This window comes from Salvelinus fontinalis, chromosome 20 (assembly GCF_029448725.1).
Source record: "Salvelinus fontinalis isolate EN_2023a chromosome 20, ASM2944872v1, whole genome shotgun sequence".
NCBI lineage: Eukaryota > Metazoa > Chordata > Actinopteri > Salmoniformes > Salmonidae > Salvelinus > Salvelinus fontinalis.
This window is the reverse complement of record NC_074684.1, coordinates 16222107-16230669: the sequence shown is the minus strand read 5'-3', so window position 1 is coordinate 16230669 and position 8563 is coordinate 16222107. Positions and strand designations below refer to the sequence as shown.

The following is an 8563-nucleotide window of genomic DNA, read 5'->3' as shown; positions in this document are numbered from 1 at the left end:
TAGCCAACCAATCAGCCTGTTACCAACCCTTAGTAAACTTTTGGAAAAAATGGTGTTTGACCAGATACAATGCTATTTTACAGTAAACAAATTGACAACAGACTTTCAGCACGCTTATAGGGAAGGACATTCAACAAGCACAGCACTTACACAACGATTGGCTGAGAGAAAATTATGATAAAAAGATTGTGGGGGCTGTTTTGTTAGACTTCAGTGAGACTTTTGACATTATCCATCAAAGTCTACTGCTGGAAAAACGTATGTGTTATGGCTTTCCACCCCCTGCTATATTGTGGATACAGAGTAACCTGTCTAACAGAACACAGAGGGTGTTCTTTACTGGAAGCCTCTCCAACACAATCCAGGTAGAATCAGGAAATCCCCACTACAGCTGTCTAGGACCTTACTTTTTTCAATCTTTACTAAACGACATGCCACTGGGTTTGAGTAAGTCCAGTGTGTCTATGTATGTGGATTACTCAACACTATATACGTCAGCTACTACAGCGACTGAAATGACTGCAACACTTAACAAACAGTTGCAGTTGGTTTCAGAATGGGTGGCAATGAATAAGTTAATTCTAAATAGTTTTACTTAAAGCATTGTATTTGGGAGAAATCATTCACTATACCCTAAACCTCAACTAAAGGTTTAGGGTTGTAGGGTTGTTTAGGGTTGTAATGAGTAATGTGGAAATTGAGCAAGATGAGGTGACATATTGATACAACAGTCTGTCCATAATAAAGCACTGCTCTGCCTTCTTAACAGCAAGGCAGGTCCTACAGGCCCTGGTTTTGTCGCACCTGGACTACTGTTCAGTCATGTGGACATGTGCCACAAATAGGGACGTAGGTAAATTGCAATTGGCTCAGAACAGGGCAGGAAGAGTAGCAGCTAATAGGGATCCAAAATAAATACATAATAAAAAATTTGACATTCTGAATCAGGGAAGAATGGGGAAAAATTCACTTTTTAGTTTTATTTCTATATTTTTTTAATTTTATTTTTTCTCTTTCGGCTTTCAACCTTCAATAGAACTTACATAAATCGTGCCATGACTATGCAAATTGTATATTCTGAATCAGGGGAAGATGAAGGCGTTTTTGGGGGGGTTTGAGATTGTTGCTGCTAGTTAGTACACTGTTGTAGTAAAGCTTGAGTTAGCTTGTTCCACAATAGGTGGATCCAATATTTATTTGGCCCTAGACATGCATTGCACCTCTCAGGCTGATGTGACTGTTTCGTCTAAGTTGGCATGGAAATATGATGACATTGCTAAAGTAGGCAAATAATTAGTGGGAAACAACTTATCCATATTATGATGAGATCAAATATTAGGTACGAATATCCAATATGAAACAAATTTTCTCTCAGTATGACAACCCTGTTCATATTACCTAGGCTAGAACATTTGAGAAGATGAATGATATGACAAGAGTTTTGAGACATTGAACAACTAACAGGACGACTGGTCCGGACTGGTCCATTTCGCTGAATTCATCAACATCCAGATGTGTGGGTGAGGAGGCGGAGCTATGTTACTCTCTACCCTCACAATTTTCGTCACGCGCAGTCCGTGAGATGCAGAGATCAGCGCAGCAGGGTTTGGATACAACAGTCTGTCTATATTCCATAGTTTCTACTAGACCGCAGGAATTGTAGGAAAGCGGCTACTTTTCGATATAAGTGTTGCCTTCGAGTTGCTGTGGAATTCGTCCTTCGTGCAGCCTAAGGGACTCAGTAACGTAAGAGTAACACATTTCATAATGAGGACTTTATGGGAAAAAATGGTAACATCTGTAATTTGTTCAACTTAAGCACTTGGACGGAGAGAACCACATCACTCATTAACAATAACTTTTTGTCCAACATAAGATAGTTGTATACTGTATCATGATGCGAATTCTATTGTCTTGCTCGTTCATAGCCTGGGCAAACAACCTAGACTCAGGGGTAGACGTAACATAGTAAATGTTAATCCGGGATACATACTCCAATTAGTATGATGCTGTGTGTTAAATTCCATTGGTACTAATTTGATGACGTCCATCATCAATTTCGTATGGTATGTTATGAATTGCAATTCGTACAATATATTAAGAATTTTGCAAAAACGTATGATTTGTTACAAATCCAATTTGTTGTAGCCCTCGTTAGTTAGGGTGGCTAGATTGCTAACGCTACATTAGCAAAGTGGTTAACTTTAACTAGGCTAGGGGTTAAGGTTACGGGTCAAGGGTTAGGAGTTAGGTTTAAGGGTTAAGGTTATGGTTAGCTAACATGCTAAGTAGTCACAAAGTAGCTAAAAAGTAATAAATAGTTACAAATTTGCAAATTAGCTAAAATGCTAAATTAGCTAAAAGTTGTCTGTGATGTGATTCAAACACGAACCATTGGGTTGCTAGACGTTCACCTTATACTGTATATGCCTATCCTGACCAACCACCTTACTTTCATTTTTTGCCTTAGGTAACCTTCTGTCTTATGTAACCAAACCTAAAATATTATACTAATTTGAGTGTGTTAGATGTACATGTATTATGTCACATCTAGTGTGAGAGACCAGGCTGGGGCAAATGTGAAGTTCCAATGCCAACCTTTAATGTTCTGCCACTTTTGTGTCAGGCTTGTGAAGATGGCAATGGGCACAATGCGTCACAAGGTATCCTATTTCTTTACTAATAATTTACCAATTGGTAGTAAAGATAAAAATATATGTACAAATGTTAGTATGGGATTCTGTCTGTTCCTAGAGAACTGACATTGCACTTCACATTTGGTGATTGTTAGCCATATCTTTGACTAAGAAGAGATACAAAGAACTCAGGTTAGAAAATGTATTTTCTTTTTAGTCATAGATATGGCTAGGTGATAGTGTGACGTGTATGTCTGTTTAATGACTGGATTATGTAAGTGGGCTATGTCCACTGAACTCTAGAGGGACTCATTTGTTCCTATGGCGATGTATTGTTTACATGTGTGAGTGACACAGAGGGAGGGACACAAGAGGGCGGTCAGTGCCACCATGGCATGCCCATCTCACATACACAGCTGACCATGACAGTCTGGTGTTTCTACAGGCACATGGGCTTTACAGATCAGATGAGAAGGGGTGTGTGCGTTATGTGTTGTATGCAGTTGTGCATGCGGCACAACCATGCATTCTGTAAACAAAATAAAACACTGCCACACAAATGCGGCCAATTAGATGTATGTGTTTGATTCAAAATCAATGATGTAGATCATTGATCGGATTTGATCAGAAGACAAAGGTCACGTCATTCACTGAACTACTCTTGTTTGATGTTGCTGTTAATAAGACAGGATGGCCCATTAGTTTAGAATGAAATTCGATAGGTTTAAGAAGGCTATACGATTTATTTACATAGGGACTATGCTATTTAGGAAGCTCAAGACAAATGGGTGTTTAATCACAGTTACATACAGAATCATATTTGTGTTGTGTTGGCTAGTGAGGCACGGGTTGACTCATACCCTGCAGTTCCCGCAGTTATATCCACTGGGCAGATGGGTTTAGGGTCATTAAATATTGTGTGGATGAAGGGCGGATTGAATAAAGAGAATCAAATACCTTAAAAAATCCATAAATGTATAATTATTGGGCAATTTATATCTATAAGGTACATTTAGGTTTTTCTTAAATTATTTTAGGCTAAATGGCATTAGTGCGTAAGCCTATAAGCTTTAGGGCCTAACTGTAGGCGTGCCAAATAGTCTACACGCCAATCGCCACATGTTTTTGGGAATGGCGTCAATCCACGGAGGCAAAATGGACAATGTCGCAATTTAATTAGAGAAAAGCTGTGAAATGGAGAGTTGAACAGAGAGAGGGCCAGAAAAGTAAATGTTTGGGAAAGATTTGGTGAAATGGTAGGCTTAAAGAGGATGATGGCAGTGCCGGCTATGTTAGGCCTATATGTGATGATTGTGAGGAGCTATACAAATTCAACAGTCACAAGATGTGGACTTCAAATAAAGAAATTCAAGGGAACTGTAGCTTACTGTTCAGATGGGTTAAATCTTCAGCTGTCTTTGACTGTAGACTACAGCGCATTTTCTATATTAGTGGGCTAGGGGCCGGGTGCTGGCCTCAGATTTTCACTTCATCACATATAATCTGGTGGTTGAGGATGGGTTATTAGCAATTGTGGAAGGGTGCGGGTGAACAAACAGCTGACCCGGGCAGCACTAGTGTTGGCATGGTGATGCTGACTAACAATCTGCTGACTGGGTCCCAGAGGGTCATGCCCTGGATTTATAGGGAAGAGGAACTGCTAGTGGAGATCCTCTGCTGACAAAGGTGCACATGCAGCTAGCTAGAAGGTCAACAGCTGTTGATTATGTTACTGCTCCCAGGGGCGGACTTAGTGATTTGGAGGCCCTAGGCCGAGGCCAGTCTGAGGCCCCTGCCCATGTCTATTAAACGCATTCATGGCTACGGAATGAAGAGCTTTTCGGAGCCAGCTCTTTTAGATGAATGAACCAAAATGAAAAGGCTAACCGAAAAAAATGTCAAATGCCCTTCACTAGTAAAGGTCTTTGTATCACTATATTGAACAGCAGTGGGCAATCATTTTGGTCCGAGGGTCACATCGGGATTTCAGTTTTGTTCCGGACCCATTTGTTAAACAAAAGCAACTTGCGGGCCAGAAAAGGGAAGTTATTTTTAAATAGATAAGTCCATTAACATTCTACATGTTTTCTATTTAGTTTTAGGTGTTCAAGTTAGGGACCATAGACAACTCATCTTTTGTCCCATTATGGTGTCTGTGAGAGCACCGGGCAGCACCATTGAGGCCATCTCCATTTTGAAGTACTCAATTTTCTTCTTCTACTACTTCTATGAGTTGGTAAAAAAACTGAAATGGTACATACTGCCACCTGGAGTTTGTTGTTTGAACAGGTATAATGTCAAGGTTGGTGATTTACTGCCACCTGCAGTTATGGAATGCTCACAAGTAGAATTCATTGGCTGAGCCCACCTGATGACCTAGATGGGATCATGTGATCCTTCCTTAACCCATAGGAAGTTCCACCCAGTTGACTACTTCAAAATGGTGGAAGCTCTCAATGGCAATGTCCAATCAAAAACGGGTTATTTCCAAGTAGTGATATCTATCCATCTCTATGGTGGATATAAATTCTGGCCAATACCTACAGTACCAGTCAAACGTTTGGACACACCTACTCATTTCAGGATTTTTCATATTTTTTTATATTTTGTACATTGTAGAATAAAAGTGAAGACATAAAAACTATGAAATAACATGTAGTAAATAATCATGTAGTAACCAAAAAAGTGTTAAACACATTTTTTATTTGAGATTCTTCAAAGTATCCACCCTTTGCCTTGATGACAGCTTGCAACACTCTTGGCATTCTCTCAACCAGCTTCACCTGGAATACTTTTCCAACAGTCTTGAAGGAGTTCCCACATATGTTGAGTACTTGTTGCTTTCCTTCACTCTACGGTCCAACTCATCCCAAACCATCTCACTTTTTTTGCATCAAACCGTGAGTGAGTCTCATCAATCGGTAATAGCCTCCGTTCAAAAGCTGGAGCCAAATTCAAAGAAAATAAAAAAAATTTGAGATGCGCCAGAAGATACATTTTTAGGAACAAAACAGAAACCACTCCGTTTACTGCTAATAGCGTACCTCGGAGGTAACTCACAAGTGGAGGAAAGCATCAAGTGGAGGAGGAGGGCAAGATAACAGAGAAATTATGTATTATTAAACTAAATTATGGCAAGTTCACGAGGCCCCTGATGATGCGAGGCCCCAGGCAATTGCCTTAGTTGCCTAATAGTAAGTCTGCCACTGACTGCACCAGATATGGTATTGTTATAAAACCATTCCTTTGCATGAGATGAGCCAAGGTTTATCATGTTTCAAACTTCCATGGCTACTGAACATCTTTATTTAGGTCTTTTATAGTGATTCCATCATCATAAACTGCATAGATTGCTCAGTTGCTCTGTAAGCATTTAAGGAGGTCACATTGCATAGCCCATGGCCTGGTTCCTTATTTCACATGACTCCAGGAAGATTCTCTCTGCCAGGGTCATGCTGGTCTGGATGATGTTGATGTTGACAAGAAGTCCCATTGTACAGTATATCCAGCACTCCAGGAATGTCATGCTACACATTCTAAGGGACAGAAAAGTTCCTGAATTGATTTAATTCAGTTGAACCCAACCCTGTTGATAACTGTATTACCATTGAGGCCTCTATATGAACCAATAATGATCTCTGGGCTCTTTCAGAAATCTCTGTCAATATAATCAAGCAAACCATATAGATGACCCCAGGTCAACTTTGGGAGGAATGTGATTGAGAGAATAACACAACAAAAGTTAATCATTCTTTCCTAAAGAGTCTTTTTCTCTGTCTCTCTGTCTGTCCCCATCCCATCTTAAGCTGCAGGAAATTTGTCTGTTTCCTTCAGCCGATCCCTTCCAGGCAGCATAGAAGCAGAAGCCTGTTCAAATAATGTACCCTTTCAGACCAGGGATTCCTGTATCCACGGTAATGTGTTCTCAAGACTATGTCGTTGTAGCTCCCGAAATTCCACATCTTGTTGAATGTGTCATTATGTGCTTAGCTGAGGACATTTTTGAAGCATGAACATTCCAGTCACATGGCAAGACTGTTTTCCTATAATGCCACTGAGTGTGGATTGGTTGTTACTTGTTAGAACATGCATACGGGGCTAAGTTAGAGGTATGGTGTCATTCCGGTTGGTCATACTGTACATCGTTTTTTTTATCTCAATGTTGCACCAGACCAGTAGCCTTTCCAAAACGTACATTTTTCAATGGAAATAGTAATTTGCTTCTTTGTTGAACAGGAAGCCTGAGGATTAGTGAGCAGCAATAGGGAAAAAAGACATCAGCACAGATCAGGATTTTGTGTTTATGGAAAATCTTAGCCTCTCTACTCCAGCACCACTGGAAAGCACCACATTAAAAACCTTCAAACTGACCTCGAAGTTGATGTCACAACTTCAAATAGACACACACGTGATGTCATAATGTAGCTTCTGTTGGAAACAGTTGCCTCAGAGTTTATTCATGAATAATTTGTTTCTGTCAGTAGTATATTTCAAGCCTGGCTTGGATAATCAATGTGAGCGGATGCAGAGTTTAAAGGCATTGTAATAGAGTAGACACAACACAGACTACAGCAGGAGGATATGATTCACTAGCATGAACTGTATGAGTCACATTTCCTCAGTAGGATGTCTCCGTAGTGTAGAATGCAGAAGGCATTCTGCACATTGAGGTTTCTGCTCATGTGGACCCCACCCATTCTCAGAACCATGGTCTCTTAAAGGAGCACTTCATTGATTTGCTTCTCCCTATGCTAGAAAGAGGATACTTCAACCTCACCAACAAGTCTGGCATGGATTCTTTGCATTCTTGTGCAATCACTGGAATGTGGATTTATCTAGCATAGGGCAATTCCACGTTAAAGGAATTACATTGAGACGGATTTTTCACTTTAAAATGTATTCCAAGCAAAAACCATTGATTTCAAAGTTTAACAAACCATACAACTCTATGCACAATGACTAATTTGAACAATTTACACAGTAAAAAAAGTTTGGTAACAGTTTTATTCTGTTACCGAACTTTGTATCTGCACAGTTTTTCCTGTAAATATGTTTTTGGTAAATCTTCAGTGGAAATTGTTAAAAGTAGCACAATTTGGTGCAGCTCCACTTGAGAAATACCTCATTGCGGTAAGAGTCTGACACTTGCTTTAATCTATGAAACACACCCATTGACAGTTTAAGATATCATACCACCTGAGGTTCCTATTTGTTACTACTGGTTTGGAAAGACTCCGGCTTCTAACAAAGTTGAGAAACAAAGAAAGGGTGAGTGAGAGAGGGAAAAAATGGGAGGGTCAGGGAAAAAGAGTCATAGAAAGAGAAATATAAAGTAGGAAGTGTCCAAGAGAGAGACAGACAGGACAAAAATGTTGTGTGTGAGGGGGAGAGAGAGACGGAGCACTCATATCAGATTCACTGCCAGGGATGTGATTGTATTGGCTAACAGGCCTGAATAGCTGACTGGGTCACTCTAGGGTTGGGAGGTATCCATATTTTCATACCTTTATACTGTTCCTGTAGCATACCGGGGTATACGGTATTACCGTCAGTGCACATAAGGGGCTTATTTCTTTCCAAAAGAAAACATTTCATAAAAAATAGGCATCAGGGATCTTCATCCAGGAGGGGGTTGATTGTCTCTACTGTAACCAATCTTGCAAGTTAGCTAGCAAGTTAGCAAACCAAATAAATAGTTGGAGGCCTGAGCTGGAGATAATAGATTTGGCACATTATAGATAGTTAACTTATAGTTAGTTATAAGCAGTGGCTTATAACTCAAGCTTGACTGTATTGAAAATCATACCATCGGTATTTTATAATACCCTGGTATACGGCAAATACGGTATACCGCCCAAGCCTAGGTCACTCCCTGTCTGTCTGTCCTCACAAAGTTGAGTGGCTATAAATGTGCCAATCTGTCAGTC

General features: G+C 40.0%; 1 protein-coding gene across 4 annotated transcripts in view; it reads left to right on the top strand.

Moving 5' to 3' along the window:
- Positions 1-1562: 1562 nt before the first annotated feature.
- The window catches only part of LOC129817387 (inverted formin-2-like), a 28782-nt gene continuing 21781 nt past the window's right edge, over positions 1563-8563 (top strand). For all 4 annotated transcript variants that reach the window (XM_055872567.1, XM_055872565.1, XM_055872566.1 and 1 more), the window contains exon 1: positions 1563-1746. The gene's annotated coding sequence lies outside the window, so the exon portion shown is untranslated. The remainder of the gene's footprint in view (positions 1747-8563) is intronic.